Source organism: Neophocaena asiaeorientalis, unplaced genomic scaffold (assembly GCF_003031525.2).
Source record: "Neophocaena asiaeorientalis asiaeorientalis breed wild unplaced genomic scaffold, Neophocaena_asiaeorientalis_V1.1 scaffold315, whole genome shotgun sequence".
Classification (NCBI taxonomy): domain Eukaryota; kingdom Metazoa; phylum Chordata; class Mammalia; order Artiodactyla; family Phocoenidae; genus Neophocaena; species Neophocaena asiaeorientalis.
Window position 1 is genome coordinate 1,163,428 of NW_020172011.1, and position 19,997 is coordinate 1,183,424.

Sequence of the window (19,997 nt, forward strand, 5' to 3'; positions counted from 1 at the left end):
AATCTCAGTGACCTCCACTGTGATCACCTCCCTGCTGAACCCTGTGGTGTACACCCCAAGGAACAGAGAGGTCAAGGATGCTCTGCTCTGGGCCATCGGAAGGAAGCTTTCCTGACAATTTGGGAACTGTTCTTCTGAGGCTCTTAGCACCCATTCTAAGCAGAACTATGAGGAGAAGAGCCCCATGTACTTGGCTCCCAGAGACCTGGCCCATAAGGAGGAGGAGAAGAGAGGAACAGAAACAGCATCTAACCGGGAGTCTGAAAGCTTTAAATATAGCCCCTGGACAAAGTGCTGGCCCCATTTTTGTGGATAGTTAGATAAACGAGGACAGTATATGCCTGAAGAAGAGGTAGAGGAGTAATGTGGACCAAGGATTTTTCATTGGCCTTTTGGTTTTCTTGTGGCTCTCCACTTAATGAAGACAACAGGGAGTCCCTTAGAAAAAACAGAATCCAGGACACACATTCTTCCCTATAATCCCTTCCTTCCTACTTAAGAGCATGAGAATTGCTCAACTTGGAGTCTCTGTCGCAATCTGCTTGTACATGACATATCAAGTCATAAATCACTGTGTGGACATGAAAAGTGGCCTCAGAATGAGATAGCCCAGGGGAAACAGATTTCCTCTCCCAGCTGCTTTAATTTATCCCAGTTTCTAGCAAAACTGTTTATTAAAGATGGTGACCACAGACAGTTTAATTAGAGATCCTAGCAATTCCAAATCTTGTCAGCCATATTAATAGCCGTTTGAGGACACATTCCAAGATCCTACTGGGTCAGTTCAGCTGCTGTTAATTCAGAAAGCATGTAATGGGTAATAGGAATGAACCAGGCTGTGGGCTAGATCCTGGGGAAGGAAAGATGAAAAAAAAACCTAATGCCTGGCTTCAAAAAACTCAACTCTAGTGGCAAAGACAATTTTTTTTTTTTTGCAGTACGCGGGCCTCTCACTGTTGTGGCCTCTCCCATTGTGGAGCACAGGTTCTGGGCGCGCAGGCTCAGCGGCCAAGGCTCACGGACCCAGCCGCTCTGCGGTATGTGGGATCTTCCCGGACCAGGGCACGAACCCGTGTCCCCTGCATCGGCAGGCAGACTCTTAACCACTGCGCCACCAGGGAAGCCCCACAAACATTTAAAGATATAGTTTCAATTCTTTATGTCAAGTGATATATACAAAAGATCGAAGGGGAATGGGAGGGAGGAAGAGAAAGAAAGAGAAACTCTGTTGGAGATGCCAGGGAAGTCTTCAGAGAGGAGGTGATCTGTAATCTGGACTGGTTTTAAAACAGTTACAGGAGACTGTCTGATGGGCAAATTGTTGAAGGAGAAGAATTCCAAAACAAAGAAATAATATTTCACATGTATGAAAGTTAAGAGAAATGTTTAGGAAATGGAACGTGGCTTGGCATGCTGACTTCAGGGTACAAGAAAGGAAATGAAGGGAGATAAGACCAGAAAGTTGGTTGGAGTCAGATTGTAAAGGCCTTGTTTGCTGAACTAAGGAATTTGGCTTTAACTTTTAAACAATGGGAATCATCTAAGACTCAGGAAAACTCGGATTCAGTTTATGAGGCATCTATGTGAACTTTTGGCATCCTTATTGTCCTTACCTAGATCCACTGAGACATCTAAGAAGTTGTATTAATCTATAGACACTAAGCCGAGAAAATCATGGGGGCAAAGAGAATGAGACTAGAGTATTTAGAGGTCATACACAGAAATAATTATGCACTTAGGATGAAGCTGAATCAGGCAATCACAGAGAGCAGGAGAGCAGAGGCTGATCGAGGAATTTCAAGTAGATTTGGGGTTTGGAATCCAAATGAGTACCCAGTGAACAAGAACAAGGAACTAGCTGTCAAGTCAGTGACTAGGCTAGACCTCAGACTTGGGGTCATGATAGCTCCAGGACACAACTTTCACTAGAATTAAACGGTGGGCTCAAAACTCAGAAAAGCCTTTAAAAGAAGATACAGAGACCCAAATAGCACATGTATCTGCTCTCCAGACCATAACAGAACTACCATGCCCTCTCTCAGGGTCTATAGAGGCAATGGTAAAAATCAAACTATACCTAAAGTTCCCTAAGAATATAAGGTGGCTGAAAGAAATGAAGAGAAGTTGTTAACTGGCAAATAAAAGAACTGAATAATTAAAAGCAAAGTATTGCAGGCAAAGTGTTTGACAGTCATTCAATAAACATACATAGAATCTTTACTATATGCCAGATACTGGGCTAGACATGGAAAATATCAAGATAATTCTGCACTAATCCTTGAACAAAGGAGCTCCCAGTCTAGCAGGGGATATGGGCTTATGCAGAACTCACCATAATACAATGTGATAGAGAAATGGACAAAGTGTGCTTAATGTTTATGACAAAGACATAAGCCTTGGGATATATTTTTGTGATTTATATAAAGCAAATCTCATCAAGCCAGAAAGGGCCCTGCATACTGAGGTTCAGTGAAATAAATGTTTGTTACCTGGGCAATAAGGCTGTCTTGATCTAAGTATGGGGCCATCTCCTAAGGCCGAGGGCTATGTGGCTGTGGACGGCCTCATGCAGAGTAACTTATCACTATGGACTTCTAGAACATTTATTACCCAGGTTTTCCAGAAAACTTGTTTGAATGGAATAGCTTCACAGTCACACATCATAGAATCATATGTTTTCAATAGCCCTTGTCACACCCCATCAAGGTCCCGGCCACAGAACTTTTTCTGACCTGCTAAACAGTTCCAGCCTCTCACTGAATATTTGGCTGGATTAAACAACCCAAGAGGAATCCTCCCTGTTCCCCAGGATTATTTTGGTTACTACTCATGCTCAAGATCATCTTATGGCAAGCAACTCTTCCATGATGTGGTCCTTAACACAAAACGCTTTCCCAGACATCATCTCACTAGGTCCTCAGAACAATCCTAGGAAGGAGGCAGGGATAAGGCTCTCAAATCTACAGATAATAAGGCTAAGACAGAAAAGGGGTGAAGGCAGAATTGAACTTGCACCACTTAGCTGGCATTTTCTGTTTACCCAGAGTATATCACTACCCAAGGGCAATTCACAGTATGGATAGTAATGTACCAGAGAAATCAAGCTAAGCAAAATTCAAATTCCCCAGGGCCTCAAACTTCCCAAATAAAGCAAATCCTCATCCCTGAACCTTTTTCAAAAGAGAAGAATCCTCTATGGAATAGCCACCTGGGATCCTCATTCTAGCCAATGCAGACCCCCAAAGGAAGAGCATTTCCAGCAGCAGTTCAAGCTGTAGAGTCTTATTCACATAGAACCAGTTAAGATTTTAGGGAACATGAGTATCCACTTTCTCCAGTATTAAATCAAATCAGAGAAAAGCATTTGGAACTTCACAAGCAAACCTGGCCCTTACTTAAAGAGGTTAGGTCTAGTGCTAAGTGCTGGGAGTACAATAGTGAGTTATGCTAAATATAATATATGTAATATATAAAATGCATACTATAAAAATATATAATATATAACATATATTTGGCAGACTGATGACTGCTAAATGAAAATTTTAAACAGGTAATGAGAGCACAGAAGTAAGAAAACTTTAGTTCTAATTAATGTTTTTGAATCAGAAATACTGGAAGACAAATTCAGGTTCTTGGCCAGTCACCCAGTTCACTTCTCCTTCATCATGTATCACACCCTATTAGCAGTAGAGAGTGAGACTATGTAGTAGAGAGATTTGAAGTCTCTACTGTGGCCAATAGCTCTTTTGCTTGTTAGAAAACCTCCAACATCTCAAGCTTTAACTTTGGTAAGAAACTCAATTCCAACTCCAAGAAAAATAAATATTCTTTATCTCTATACTTTCCCACCCCTATTGAGCAAATCCTATTTGCTTAGCCAAATCTACTTCTCTTTGGAGGAGAGTTCTCTTTTGGTGAATGCTGGGACCCCATGGTGAACTTTGGTTTGGAGCCCATTTGTACCAGTCACCCACTGCAGCTGCAACATGAGGAATAAGACTTGAAGTCAGTAGACTGATTTCAAGCCCTGGGTCTCTCACTTATTAGCTCTGTATTCTTGGTTGAGTCACTTAAATTTCCTCTCAATTCCACAAGGTCTTGTGAGTGAATCTAACCACCATCTCATTCAGGGAAGTGTGGGGAGATGCAAGGCCTTTAGGATGAAAGTAAAAACGAGATGAGATGGAGGGAATGCAGGAGAGAATACTGAAATAGACTGCTGACTCATTTCTCTAGCCTTTCACTTGGTTGTTAACTTTTTTTTTAAGTGAAGTACACTTGACATGTTATATCGGCTTCAGGTGTACAACGTAGTGGTTCAACGTTTATATACATTATGAAATAATCTCCACAATAAGTTTAACAACCATCTGTCATCATATAAAGTTATTACGATATTGTTGACTATATTCCCTATGCTGTACCTAACATCTCCATGACTTATTTATTGTATGACTGGAAGTTTATACCTCTTAATCCACTTCACCTATTTTGTCCATTCCCCTACCCCCATTCCCCTTGGCAACCACCAAGTTTTGTTTTCTGTAACTATGAATCTGTTTCTGTTTTGTTTGTTTACTTGTTTTGTTTTTTAGATTCCATATATAAGTGAAATAGTAAAGTATTTGTTTTTCTTGGCCTCACTTATTTCACTTAACATAGTACCCTCTATGCCCATTTATGTTGTTGCAAATGGCATATTTCATTTTTTCCGTGTGTGTGTGTGTGTGTGTTTGTGTGTGTGTGTGTGTATGTGTGTGCGTGTATCACCTCCTCTTTATACTTCTGTCTGTCAGTGGGCACTTAGGTTGCTTCCATATCTTGGTTATTGTCAAATTATGCCGCAGTAAAAAAAAGCGGTGCATATACCTCCTCAAATTAGTGTTCTCATTTTCTTTAGATAGATACCCAGGAGTGGAATTGCTGGATCATATAATAAATGTATCTTTAATTTTTTAAGGAATCTCCATACCATTTTCCATAGTGGATGCAATTTACATTTCCACCAAGTGTATAAGGTTTCCCTTTTCTCAACAACCTCGCCAACACTTATTATATTTACTATCTTTTTTTTATAGTAGCCATTCTGACAGGTGTGAAGTGATATCTCATTGTGGTTTTGATTTGCATTTCCTGATAACCAGTGTTACTGAGCATCTTTTCATATGGTCTGTTGGCTAAATGTCTATTCAGGTCCTCTATCCATTTTTTAATCAGACTGCTTGTTTTCTTGTATTGAGTTGAATGAGTTCTTTGTACATTTTGGATATTAACCCCTTACCAGATATATCATTTGCAAATATTTTTACCCATTCAGTAGGTTGCCTTAATGTTTTGTTTATGGCTTCCATCACTGTGCAAAAGCTTTTTAGTTTGATATAGTCCCATTTGTTTATATTTAATTTTGTTGTTCTTGCCTGAGGAGACAGATCCAAAAATATACTGCTAAGACCAATATCAAAGGGATTTTACTGCCTATGTTTTCTTCTAGGAGTTTTATGGTTTCTGGTCTTACATTTAAATCTGTTATCTATTTTGAGTTTATATTTGTATACAGTATAAGAAAGTGATCCAATTTCATTCTTTTGCATGAAGCTGCCCAGTTTTCCCAACACCATTATTGAAGAGGCTGCCTTTTTCTCACTTTATATTACTACCTCATTTGTCATAGATTGACCACATAAGCATTGGTTTATTTCGTGGCTCTCTATTCTGTTCCATTGATCTATGTGTCTGTTTTTGTGCCAGTACTACACTATTCTGATTACTATAGCTTTACAGTGTAGTTTGAAATCGAGAAGCATGATACCTCCAGGTTTGTTCTTTTTCAAGATTTTTTTGACTATCTGCAATCTTTTGTGTTTCCATACAAATTTTAGGATTATTTGTTATACTTCTGTGAAAAATGCTATTGGTATTTTGCTAGGGATTGCATTGAATCTGTAGACTGCTTTTGGTAGTATGGTACTTTTGACAAAATTATTCTTTCAATCCATAAACACATTATATCTTTCCATTTATTTGTGCCATCTTCTATTTCTTTCATCAATGTCCTATAGTTTTCAGAGTACAGGTCTTTCACCTCCTTGGTTAAATTTATTCCTAGGTATTTTATTCTTTTCAATGCAATTGTAAATGAGTTTTCTTAATTTCACTTCCTGATAATTCAATATTAGTGGATAGAAACACAACAGATTTCTGTATATTTGTATACTGCAACTATACTGAATTCATTTATTAGTTCAAATAGCATTTTGGTTCAGTCTTTAGGTTTTTCTATTTATAGTATCATGTCATCTGCAAACAGTGACAGTTTTAATTTTTCTTCTCCAATTTTGGTTCTTTTTATTCCTTTTTCTTGTCTGATTGCTGTAGCTAGGACTTCCAATACTATATATATCAAATAAAAGTGGTGAGGGCTTCTCTGGTGGTGCAGTGGTTGAGAGTCCGCCTGCCGATGCATGGGACATGGGTTCGTGCCCCGGTCCAGGAAGATCCCACATGCCACGGAGCGGCTGGGCCCGTGAGCCATGGCTGCTGAGCCTGTGTGTCCAGAGCCTGTGCTCCACAATGGGAGAGGCCACAACAGTGAGAGGCCCGTGTACCACACACACACACAAAAAAAGTGGTGAGATAGGTCATCCTTGCTTTGTTTCTGATATTTGAGGAACTGATTTCAGCTTTTCACCATTGAGTGTGATGTTGGCTGTGGGTTTGTCATATATGGCTTTTATTATGTTAAGGTATGTTCTCTCTACACCCACTTTTTTGAGAGTTTTTGTCATAAATGGATGTTGAATTTTGTCAAGTGCTTTTTCTGCACCTCCTGAGATGATCATATTATTTTTGTCCTTTGTTTTGTTAATGTGTTGTATCACATTAATGGTTTATGGATGTTAAGCTATACTTGCATCCCTGAAATGAATCCCACTTGATCATGGTATATGATGTTTTTAATGTATTGTTAAATTAGATTTGCTAATATTGTGTTGAGAATTTTTGCATCTAAGTTCATCAGGGATATTGGCCTGTAATTTTCCTTTTTTTGATGACTTTGTCTGGTTTTAGAAGTAGGGTAATGCTGGCCTAGTAAAATGAGTTTGAAAGTATTGCTTCCTCTTCAATTTTCTACAATAATTTGAAAAAGATTGGTATTAACTCTAGAATTTGGTAGAATTCACTTGTGAGGTCATTGGGACCTGGACTTTTGGTTTTGGGGAGTTTTTAGATTAACAATTTAATTTCATTACTATTTATCAGTCTATTAAGATTTTCTATTTCTTCATGCTTCAGTCTTGAGAAATTATATATTCGTTGGAATTTACCCATTTCTTCTAGGTTGTCTAATTTGTTGGCATATAATTGTTCATAACAGTCTCATGATGCTTTGTATTTCCTTCATGTCAGTTGTAATTTCTCCTCTTTCATCTCTGATTTTATTTATTTGAGCTCTCTTTTCTTCTTGATGAGTCTGGCTAAAGGTATGTTGATTTAATTTATCTTTTCAAAGAACCAACTCTTAGTCTCATTGACTTTTTTCTATTGTCTTTTTAGTCTCTGTCATATCTACTTCCACTCTGATCTTTATTATTTCCTTCCTTTTATTAACTATGGACTTTGCTTGTTCTTTTTTCTCTGGTTCCTTTAGGTGTAAAATTAGATTGTTATATTTGAGATTTTTCTCATCTCATAATGGAGACCTGTATCATTATAAACTTCCATCTTAGAACTGAGTTTGCCACATCCCATGGATTTTGGAAAGTTGTGCTTCCATTTTCATTGGTCTCAGGTAATTTTTACTTGGTTCTGTTTTTCAGAGTTTTTTCTTGTAGTTGATTTCTAGTCTCATGCTTGTAGTCAAAAAGATGCTTGATATGATTTCCAACCTTCATTACATTTACTGAGACTTGTTCTGTGGCCTAGTGTGTGATCTATCTTGGAGAATGTTTCATGTGCATTTGAAAAAAAGGTGCATTCTTCTATTTTTGGATGGAATGCTTTGTATATATCTATTAAGTTCATCTTATATAATGTGTTGTCTAAGTCCAATGCTTCCTTATAGATTTTCTGTCTGAATAATCTATCCATTGATGTAAGTGAGGTGTTAAAGTCCCCTACTATTATTGTGTTAATGTCTATTTCTTTCTTTATGTCTGTTAATATTTGCTTTGTGTACTTAGGTGCTGTAATGTTGGGCACATAGATATTTATATGTTATAACCTCTTGTTGGATTGATCCTCTTATTTATCTATTTTTTATTTTTGGCTAAGTTGGATCTTCACTGCTGTGCAAGGCTTTCTCTAGTTGTGGCGAGCAGGGGCTACTCTTCGTTGCAGTGTGCAGGCTTCTCATTGCAGTAGCTTCTCTTGTTGCAGAGCATGGGCTCTAGGTGTGCAGGCTTCAGTAGTTGTGGCATGTGGGCTGTAGAGCACAGACTCTGTAGTTGTGGTGCATGAGCTTAGTTGCTCCACTGCATATGGCATCAAACCTGTGTCCCCTGATTTGGCAGGCAGATTCTTAACCACTGCATCACAAGGGAAGTCCCAGATTGATCCTTTTATAATTATGTAATGCTCTTCTTTGTCTCTTGTTACAGTTTTTGTTTTAAAGTCTATTTAGTCTGATATAAATATTGCTACTCCAGCTTTCTGTTTCCATTTGCATAAAATATCTTTTTATATCCCTTCACTTTCAATCTGTTAGTGTCTTTAGGTCTAAAATGAGTCTCTTGTAGGCAGCATATAGATGGCTCTTTTTTTTATCCACACAGCCATCCCATGTCTTTTGATTGACACATTTAGTCTATTTACATTTAAAATAATTATTGTTAGGTATGTGCTTATTGACATTTTGTTAATTGTTTTCTAGTTGTTTTGTACTTCTCTGTTTCTTTATTCTTCTCTTGATCTCTTCCCTTGTAATTTGATGACTATCTTTAGCTTTATGTTTGATTTCCTTTCTTTTTTTGTATATCTATTAAAATTTTTTGTCTGTGGTTATCATGAGGTTCATATATAACAACCTATACATATAGCTGTCTATTTTAAGTTAATGATCTCTTAAGTTCAAATACATTCTAAAAGCCCTACCTTTTCCCTCCCCTCCACCACCACATTTTATGTTCTTGAGTTCAGATTTTATATCTTTTAGTTTTACGTATCCCTTAAGTACTTATTGTACATATAGGTTATTTTACTACTTTTACCTTTTAACCTTCATATTACCTTTGTAAGTAGTTGGTTCATTATATTTACCATATGTTTGCCTTTACCAGTGAGACTTTTTCTTTCATAATTTTATTTCTAGTTGTGTCCCTTGGGTGTTTTGCACTACTTCGTCTTTCAGATCACTGATCTGTTCTTCTAGATCATCTAATATACTGTTGATTCCCTCTAGTGTATTTTTCAATTCAGTAATTGTGTTCTTCTGCTCTGATTGGTTCTCTTTTGTATTTTCTTTTTGTTGAAGTTCTCACTGTGTTCATCCATTTTTCTCCCCAGTTTTGTGAGCAACTTTATGATAATTATCTTGAACTCTTCATTGGGTAGATTGCTTATCTCTATTTTGTTAAGTTCTTTTTCTGAGGTTTTATCTTGTTCTTTCATTTGGAACATACTCCTCTATCTTCTCATTTTGCCCAATTCTCTATGTTTATTTCTTTGCATTACATTCATTACCTCTCCTGATCTTAGAGAAGTGGACTTATGTAGGAGATCTTCTACAGAGCCCAGGAGCACAGACCCCCCTGCTACCAAAGCTGAATGCAGCAGGGGTGTTCCCTACATGGGCAGCATATGCCTTTCTGGTGTGGCAGGGCTGACTGTTGCAGACACATTAGTATGCAGGGCTGGCCCCCAGCTCATCTGACTGCAAGATCCTGCCTCATGTAGTTGATGTGGGCATGCTGGTGGGTGAGGCATGTTCCCAGTATGGCTGGTTGTGAGGCCCAGTAGCATACTACTGCAGCACATGCACTGGTGGACAGGGAAGGACCCTGGTGTGAGTGGCTGTGTGGCACAGCAGCATGTAACAGCAGCAGGCTCACTAGTGGCCGGTATTAGCCCCTGACATGGCTACCTGTGAGGGATGGCCATGTGCAACTGCTGCCCATGTGCATGACTGGTCATGTTGTTGTTGGTGTTCTATTAGTGCAGTTCTCTGGTGGGCAGGGCAGGCCCCCAGTGCCGTTGGCAGCAAGGCCCAGCATCACCTGACTACCACAGGCATGCTGGTGGGTGGGGAAGGCCCCCAGTGTTAATAGGCTAGAGGGGGAATTCCAAAATGGTACCTGTCAGTGCCAATGTCATCATGGTAGAATGAGATCACAAAAATGGCTGATGTCAGCAACTCAGTCATCAGGGGTAGTCCCAGCTGCTTCTTGTTTCTCTGGGAGGCTCTCCAAGATCAGTGAGTGGGCCTGACCCCACTACCTTTCAAACTGCTGCCTTTGTGCTAGGACTCAGAGCAAGTGAGGTTTTGCATGCAGTGTTAAGAGTGGAGTCTTAAATTCCTATAGCTTTCTTGAACATAAGCCCTGCAGTTTTTCAAAGCCAGGTATTTTGGGGCTTGTCTTCCTGGTCCTTGACACCTGGGCTGGGGATCCCAATGTAAGGACTGGACTACTTGCTCCTTGGGGAGGACCACCATGGTTTTGATTTTCCTCCTATTTGTGGGTAACCACATTGGGAGTGTGGGTGCTAACTAGACCTTTTCTCTGTGTCTCCTGTTTTGTTGCAGTTCCTTCTTTATATCTTTAGTTGTGAAAAATCTTTTCTGCTAGTCTTCAGATCACTCTTAGAGATAGTTGCTCTTTAAGTAGTTATAATTTTGGTATGCCCATGGGAGGAGGTGAACTCAGGATCTTCCTACTCTGCCATCTTGATCCAGAACCCCTGTAACTTCTTGATTTAGTATATTTATAATACAGAACAATGTAGACTCTAGGGTTTTTCTTACTGGGGAAGTCTAACTAAAGTTCTTATTTCTAATCAAACTAGGAATGAATGGATACTAGTGTTTACTCCATATAAATTTATTTAATCAGAGGAAAATGAACTTGGAAGTTGTCACTCCATCCTTATAGCAATAAAAGCTGGACAAACTGAAAGTCAAGAACTTTTCTTGGACGTACCAGAGAACTAAGGTTGTAGGTCAAACTGCCAACTGGATATCTAGACAGATGACTACATCCAGAGAGACACAGTTGAAATATTCTTATCTGATGCAGGAACCACTAAAGCCATAAATCAGAATTCTTAAATGGTAATTTCAATGAATTGCTGCAGGCTGAATATAGACTAACTTGAAAGTGAACAGCTCCTGGGAGTTGCAATCTTAGGGGAACCCCCACACTTTCATGCATCTTGCCTTCAGGAATCCTACCAGATTCTCATAGTGAAGATTCAAGAATGATCCCTTCATGGCTCTAGCAGGGGAAAGGGAAGAGTAATTACTGTAAAATATATTCAGATCCTTCTCCATAACAAAGACCTACAATGTCAGGGAAAACAACCTTGCTACAGCCTTATCACAGGTTCTGGAAGGAAATTCCTCCACCCAATCAACTCCAGCCCTTCCTGTGTCAATGAAGTGGGTGGGGCGGGGAACAAAGTTAACAGAGGTCAGGAATTCAAGGAAATATATAGGGAATTCCACAGATGGGGAAGGGAGTGAGGACCTGGAGAAAATACTGGAGAAACACAGGTGAAGGTCATGACCCTGAAACACTGGCCCACTTAAAGATTGAAATTGAACAGGAAGATAATAAACTTCTCCCTACACCTTACCACCACACCAACAGGGGTTCAGTGAAATAACAGTGAATTACAACAGAGAGGGCTGCAAGACACAGACTATACAAAGAGAGAAAACAACAAGGACACTAGAGGAATTTGAAGCCCCTGGCCAGATTAACATAAATCCTCCCTTTAAAACATTAAATTCCTATTTATATCACTTCCTGTTACTCAGTATAACATGACTAGCTTATAACAAAAAATTACCAAGTCAAGCTGAAAGAAAAGAAAAACAGTCTGAAAAGATGAATCAAGCATCAGAATCAGATTCAGATATATCAGAAATTTGGAATTATCAGAGAATTTAAGTAACTATGGGAATTTAAAATATATGTTAAGGGCTCTAAAGGGAAAAGTAGACAGTATGCAAAAACAGATGGTTAATGTGAGCAGAGAGAAAGTCTACGAAAGGATAAAAATAAATCCTATAAATCAAAAACAAGGTAATAGAAATGAAGAATACCTTCCATGTGCTTATGATTAGACTGCACACCACTAAGGAAGGGATTAGTGAGTTTGAAAATTTGTCAATAGAAACCTGCCAAACTGAAATATAAACAGAAAAGAAAGGAAAAAAAAAAACATAACATCAAAGAACTGTGAGATATACAAAAAAATATAACATATTTGTAACTCCTGTTGGAGGAGAAGGAAGAATACAACAGAAGATACACTTGAAGTAATATTGCCTGAGAACTTTCCAAAATTGATAACAGCCATCAAACTACAGATCCAGGAATCTCAGAGAACATCAAACAGGATAAATATGACCCCTCCCGCACATAAAAACAAACAAAACACTTAGGGATATTATATTCCAACTACAGAAAACCAAGGACAAAGAAAAAATCTTGAAAGAAGCCAGAGGGAAAAACGAACACCTTACCTATAGAAGGACAAGGGTAAGGATTAATACAAATTTCTTGTCAGAAATCATATAAGCAAGAAGAAGGTAGAGTAAAATATTTAGTGTTCAAAGGAAAAAGCCATCCACTTAGATATTTACATAGAGCAAAGTTATTCTTCAAAGAAAAATATCCATCCACTTAGGTATTTATACAGAGCAAAATTATTCTTCAAAAGTGAAAGAGAAATGAAGACTTTCTCAAACAAAAACTGAGAGAATTCATTGCCATCAGACCTGCCCTTTAAGAAATGTTAGAAGAAGTTCTTCCTGAGGAAGAAAAATGATATAGATAAGCATAAAGGATCAACCTAAACAAAGGAAGAGTATAGAGAATAAATAAAAGTACATAAAATATAATACTTAATTTTCTTATTCTTAGTTGATCTAAAAGATAATTACTTGTTTAAAGCAAAAACAGTAACAATTAGTGGAATGAATGAAAGGAATGTCACAAGGAACAGAAGGGAGGAACTGGTAATACTCTGCATAACATGTGAAGCAATACAGTGTTATTTGAAGATGGAGTTAGATCAGTTAAAAGTGTATACATAATATAAATCCCAGGGTAACTATTAAAAATGTTTTCAGAAGAAAAATTGGTATGTTAAGAGAAGAGACAAAATTGAATCACATAAAATGCTCAATTAAAATCACAGAACACCAAAAAGAGGGAAAAAAGAAATAAAGAATAAATTCAATGAATAGAAAGTAGTTACAAACATGGTAGATATTAACCCAAAAATATCAATTCACTTTAATTGTTTAAATACATCAAATAAAAGATAGATCATCAGAGTGGATTTTAAAAATAGGACAAATCTATAGGTTGTTTACAAGAAAGCCATTCAGATAGCTTAAGGAGATAAAGAAAAAGATATGACAGGATAACACTAATCAAAAGAAAGGTGCAGAAACTGTATTAATTCAGACAAAGTAGAATTCAGAACTAGGAAGATTATCTAGAATAAAGGGTATTATATAATAATAAAGAGATATATTCTACAAGAAGACATAGGAATATTAAATGTGTATGTACCTAATAAAAGGGCATAAAAATATCAATACATGAGGAAAAACTTAGAAAAGAGAGAGATGAATCTATCCTATTATAGTTGAACACTTTACCTTTCTGTCAATAATTGATAGACTAAGCAGGCAATACATTCGTAAGGTACAGAGGAACTAAACAGAACTATCAATCAATTTTATCTTAATAGTTGACATTTATAGGATTGACATTTATAGAATCCTCAATCTAAGAACAGTGAAATACAAATTTTTCTTAAGCTCACATGTAATATTCACCAAGACAGACCACATTCTGGGCCATAAAACACAACTAATTTGAAAGAATAGAAATCACACTAAGTATATTCTCAGACCAAAATGGAATTAAACCAGAAATCAACAACAGAAGAATAGCTGGAAAATTCCCAAGTACCCCAAAGATTTCAAAATTTCTAAATAGCTCATGAGTCAAAGAAGAAGTCTAAAGATAAATTTTGAAAATATATTTTGAAATTAATTAAAATAAAAATTATCAAGATTTGTGGGTTGCAGAGAAAGCAGTGCTTAGAAGGAAATTATAGCAGTAAATTCATACATTAGAAAAGAAGAAAAAATAAGCATCAATAACCTAAGTCTTGTCTTAGTAAACTAGAGAAAGAAAAGCAAATTAATCCTAACACAGGCAGCAGAAATAATATTAGAGCAGAAAATAATAAAATTGAAAACAGAAAAATAATAGAGAAAATCAACAAAGCCAAAGCTGGTTATTTGAAAAGATCAATAAAATTGATAAACCTATGGCAAAACCAACCAAGAAAAGAGAAAAGACACACACTGACAATATCAAATGAAGGTGGGGTCATAACTACTGACCCACTGATATTAAAAGAATTATAAAGGAATATGAAAAACTCTTTGTCCAGAAATTTGATAACTTGGATGAAATAGGTCAATTCCTTGAAAGACACAAAGTACTACAACCCATGTGAGAAGAAATAAAGTGAATAGCCTCATATATGTTAAAGAAATGAATTAATAATTAATTGCTTTCCAAAAATTAAAGTGCCAGGCTCAGATGGTTTCATGGATAAATTCTACCAAATAATTAAGGAAGAAATAATACCAATTTTCCACAATCTCTTCTAGGAAGCAGAGGCAGAGAGAACACTTCCTAAGTAATTCTACGAGGTCAGTATTACCCTAATACCAAAACCAGATACAGACATCAAAAACAAAAAAAGAAAAAGGAAGGAAAAATAAACAGCTGACTAATACTTCTCATGAATATTAATGAAAAAATCTTCAACAAATATGAGCAAGCTGAATCCAACAATGTATGAAATAAAGTATACATCATGACCAACTGTGATTTATTCCAGGTATTCAAGGCCAGTTCAAGATTTGAAAATCAATCAATGTAATCCACCAAATTAGGGGGCTAAGAAAGAAATTGTATGATGTCAATTGATACAGAAAAAGCATTTAACAAAAGTCAATATCTATTCCTGAAGTAAAACTCTCAGCAAAAGAGGAATTGACAGAGGAAATTTCTCAGTTTGTTAAAGGACATTTTTAATAACTTACAGCTAACTTCATACTTAATAATGAGATATTGGATGCTAGCCTCCTAGATCAAGAACAAGACAATGATGACCCCTCTTGTCACTCATATTCAATGTCATATTAGAAGTCCTACCTTGTGCAATAAGACACGAAAAAGAAATAAAAGGTATACAGATGGGCAGGAAGAAATAATACTGTGTTTATTCACAATTGACATGATTGTTTATTTAGAAAATCCCAAAGGATCTACAAAATTTTTCCTGAACTAATGAATATGGCGATATCATAGAATAAAAGGTCAATATACAAAAGTCAGTTGTTTTCTTATATCCCACCAATGAAAAATCAAAATCTAAAAAGAAATATTTACAAAAATGTCAAAAATAATAAAATACATATAAATTCAACAAAAATGTATAGGATCTTTATGTGAAGACTATAAAACACTGATAAGAGAAATCAAAATGATCTAAACAGACAAAGACTATGTTCCTGGATTAAAAGACTTATTAAGATGTCAGTTCTTTCCAACTTGAGCTATAGCTTCACACAATCCAAATCAAAATCTCAGTAAGCTATTTTATAAATAACAAACTGATTCTCAAGATTGCATGGAAAGGTAAAATATATAGACAACACAATACAGAAGAAAAAACTTGAACTGAAAACTACCTAATTTCGAGGCTTACTATAAAGGTACAATATTCAAGACTGAGTGGTACTGGTGAAGGAAAATATAGATTAAGGGAACAGAACAGAAATTCCAGAAATGACCTACATAAAATATAGTCAACTGATTTTTTTACAGAGGCAATTCAGTGGCAAAATGATAATCTTTTTGACAAATGGTGCTGGAATGGTTGAATACCCATATATCAAAAACAACAAAAACCCCTAGATACAGATGTTACACCTTAGACAAAAATTAACTCAACGTGGATCAGAGACTTCAAATGTAAAATGCAAAAACTATAAAACTTTTACAAGAAAATATAGGAGAAAATTTCTTTAAAATTGGGTTTGGTTATGACTTTTTAGATACACCTGTAAAATTATGATCCATGAAAAAAACATGGTAAGTTGGACTTTATTAAAATTGAAAACATCTTGTGAAAGACACTGCTACAAGATGGTAAAACAAGTCACAGACTAGGAGAAATATTTCCAAAACATTTATCTGATAAAATACTTCTATCCAAAATATACAAAAAACTCTTAAAGCTCAGCATTAAGAAAACAAGTAATCCAATTTAAAAAATGGGCAAAAGAGCTGACAGCTCATAAAAGAATATCTACAGATGGTATAAACATATGAAAAGATGCTCAGCATCATTTTTCATTAGGGAAATGCAAATTAAAACAGCAGTGAGATATCATTACAAACCTATTAGAATGACTAAAATCCAAAAGAGTGATAACAACAATTCCTGGTGAGGATGCAATGCAGCAGAAACTCTCATTCACTGAGGGTTGAATGTAAAATGGCATAGCCACTTTGAAAGAGAGTTTGACAGTTTCATTCAAAAGCAAATATATTGTCACTATATTATCCAGCAACCACACTGGTAGGTATTTGTCAAGTGAATTAAAACTTCTGTCCACACAAAAACCTGCACACAAAGTTTATAGTTGCTTTCTTCACAATTGTCAAAAACTGGAGGCAACCAAGATGTCTTTCAATACGTGAATGAGTAAACAGTTGTACATCCATACAATGAAATACTATTCAGAGATAAAAAAAAATTAATGAGCAATCAAACCATTGGAAGACATGGGTATATCTTAACTGTATATTGCTAAATGAAAGAACCCAGGCTGAAATAGCTATACATTGTATGGTTCCATGTATATGACAGTGTTCAAAAGGCAAAACTGAAGAGACTACAAACAGATAAATGGTTGCCAGGCATTTGAGAAGGAAGGAAGGTTGAACAGAAGCATATGGAATTTAGTGACACTATTCTGTATGATACTATAATGGTGGGTACATGACACTATACATTTGTCAAACCCATAAAACTTTGCAGTAGAGTGAACCTTAATGTAGGAAAATGAAAGAAAAATCATTTAGGAAATTGAGATCCCAGAATGCAATGCAAGCTGAAGAAAAATAATCTAACTGTATTACAGATGTACAAAACAACCTCACTGAAGCAGGCAAGGGAAAGGTGCTAACTGAAGTATTTTGGAAATGAGTGAAGTCTGTAGGACTAAAGGCAAAAGGAACTACACATAAGCACTCTCTTCTAATGTTTAAAACTGTTTCCCACAGGGGTTCAGGTTAAGAATTCTTAAAGTGCTGTAAATTTATACTGGAATTGAACAATTAAAATATGGATGCCAGATGGTGGAAACCAGATTTTTCACTGTTAGGGTGGGAAGTTACAGACAAGCAAGAGGAGAAGGCTAGAATGATCTACATGGTAATGGCTTATGGAAGCCCAGATCTTGGTTTCTAACACCAATCTCCAATAAGAGGAATTATCCTTAGATAAATGGTTGGTTGTAGAACTAGGTCAGTAAATATACACAATGAGCCTGCGGCATCTTGTAGTGCCTAAAGGTAAGAAAGTGTTAAAACAGACAACTCAATGATTTCGGTTTGTCAAAGGGACAGAAGAGCCAACTGAAAGAGCTTCCAATAGCCAAAACTGGAACAATCTAACATATAAAGTAGTATTGGATTATAAACCAAAAGATAAAATAAATAACCACAAGTTCATACTGAAATGGCATAAATAAATTACTGAATAACTAAGTGGGGGAGAAGAGATGAATCTCCTGGGCAGAACTCCAAATAATTTTTACACATACTCCACCCTCAAGGAAGTGGAGCATAACTTCCTCTTATTAAGAGCAAACTGTACATAGTGATTTTCTTCCAAAGAGTACAATTAAACAGTGAGATAAAAAGAGTAACTTAATTCAGAAATCTATAAAACACTACCTCATCCAGGTAATCAAAATTAACATGAACAGTGATAAGTCATATTGATAGCATGTTCCCTAAATACAATGTGATGAGAATGGCACTTTTTCTCTGTGGTCTTTCTCCCAAAATCTATAACACCTGGTAATTTTCCTTTCCCTGAAGTTTACTTTAACTGGTATTAATATAGACACTCCTATATTCTTTTGATTGATTTTTGCATTATTATTATCTTCCATCCTTTTATTTTCTACTGGCCAGTATCATATTTAAAGTTAGTTTCTACTAGACAGCATATGGTTGGGTCATGTTATTAAAGCCACTCTACTGATCTCTGTTTTAATGTGGTATATTTAGAATATATTTATACCATTTACATTTAATGTAATTATTGACATGTTAGGTCCAAGTTCACTATTTTATATTTTGTTTTGCATTTTATCTGTTTTTTTCTTTTTCATGCATTCCTGTGTGTTAATTTAACATATTTCAGAATTCCATTTTGACTTTTCTATAGTATTTTGAGTGTATCTGTTTATATAGTTCTTTTAGTGGCTGCTCATTAGGTAAACAACAAAGAATGGAGTTGATAGATCATATGGTAAGTATACATTTAACTTTATAAGAAACTGCCAAACTGTTTTCCAAAGTAACTGCACCAATTTGCTTTCCCAATATGAATTCAAGTTGCTCTCCATTCTTGTAAGCTGTTGGTATAGTCGCTATTTTTTAGTTTAGCGATTCTGACAGGTATGCAGTTGTAGTATAGTGATTTTACTTTGTATTTCTTTAATGGGTAATAACATTGAACAACCTTTCATGTATTTATTTGTCATTCTTATATCTTTTTGGTGTGGTGTCTGTTTAAATAGTTTGACATTTTTAATTGGATTGTCTTCCTACTCTTAAATTTTGAGAGTTTTTTATACAGTCATCCCTTGAATGTGGGGGATTAGGGGTGCCCACCCTCCACACAGTCAAAAATCTATATATAACCTTGCAGTCTGCCCTCCGTATCTGCGGTTCCACATCTGTGGATTGAACCTACCATGGATCATATAGTACTATAATATGTATTTATCGAAAAACATCCACGTATAAGTGGACCCCCACAGTTCAAACTAATGTGTTCAAGGGTCAACTGTATATTTTGGATACAAGCCTACTGTGAGATATGTTATTTGAAAATATTTTATTCTAGTGTGCTGTTTGTCTTTTACTTCTCATTAGTTACTTTGACTAAGCATTTCTTAAAATTTTTGATAAAGTTCTGTTTAATAATTTTGTGTTTAATGATTATGTTTTTGGTATTGTGTCTGAAAACTTGTTGCCTAACTCCATTTCATGAAAATTTTCTAATAAAAATTTCATAGTTTTAGGTTTTACATATAGTTCTAGGATATATTTGTGTCAATTTTTGTATAATAGATGAGGTTTAGGTCAAGGTTCACTTTTTTACATATGGGTATCTAATTGTTCCAACATCCTTTGTTGAAAAGTTTATCCTTCTATGAAGAGCAGTATGGAAGTTCCATTAAAAAAAAACAAAAAACAAAAATAGGGCTACTATGTGATCCTGCAATCCCACTCCTGGGCATATATCTGGAGAAAACCATAAATTGAAAAGATACATGCACCCCAGTGCTCACTGCAGCACTACTTACAATAGCCAAGACATGGAAGCAACCTAAATGTCCATCAACAGATCAACAGATAAAGAAGATGTGGTATATATATACAATGGAATACTACTCAGCCATAAAAAAGAATGACATTTTGCCATTTGCAGCAACA

The 19,997-nt window shown here is 36.0% G+C and overlaps 1 protein-coding gene across 1 annotated transcript in view; it reads left to right on the forward strand.

Moving 5' to 3' along the window:
• LOC112403084 (putative olfactory receptor 10J6) overlaps window positions 1-19,997 on the forward strand; it is a 130,335-nt gene that overhangs the window by 851 nt on the left and 109,487 nt on the right.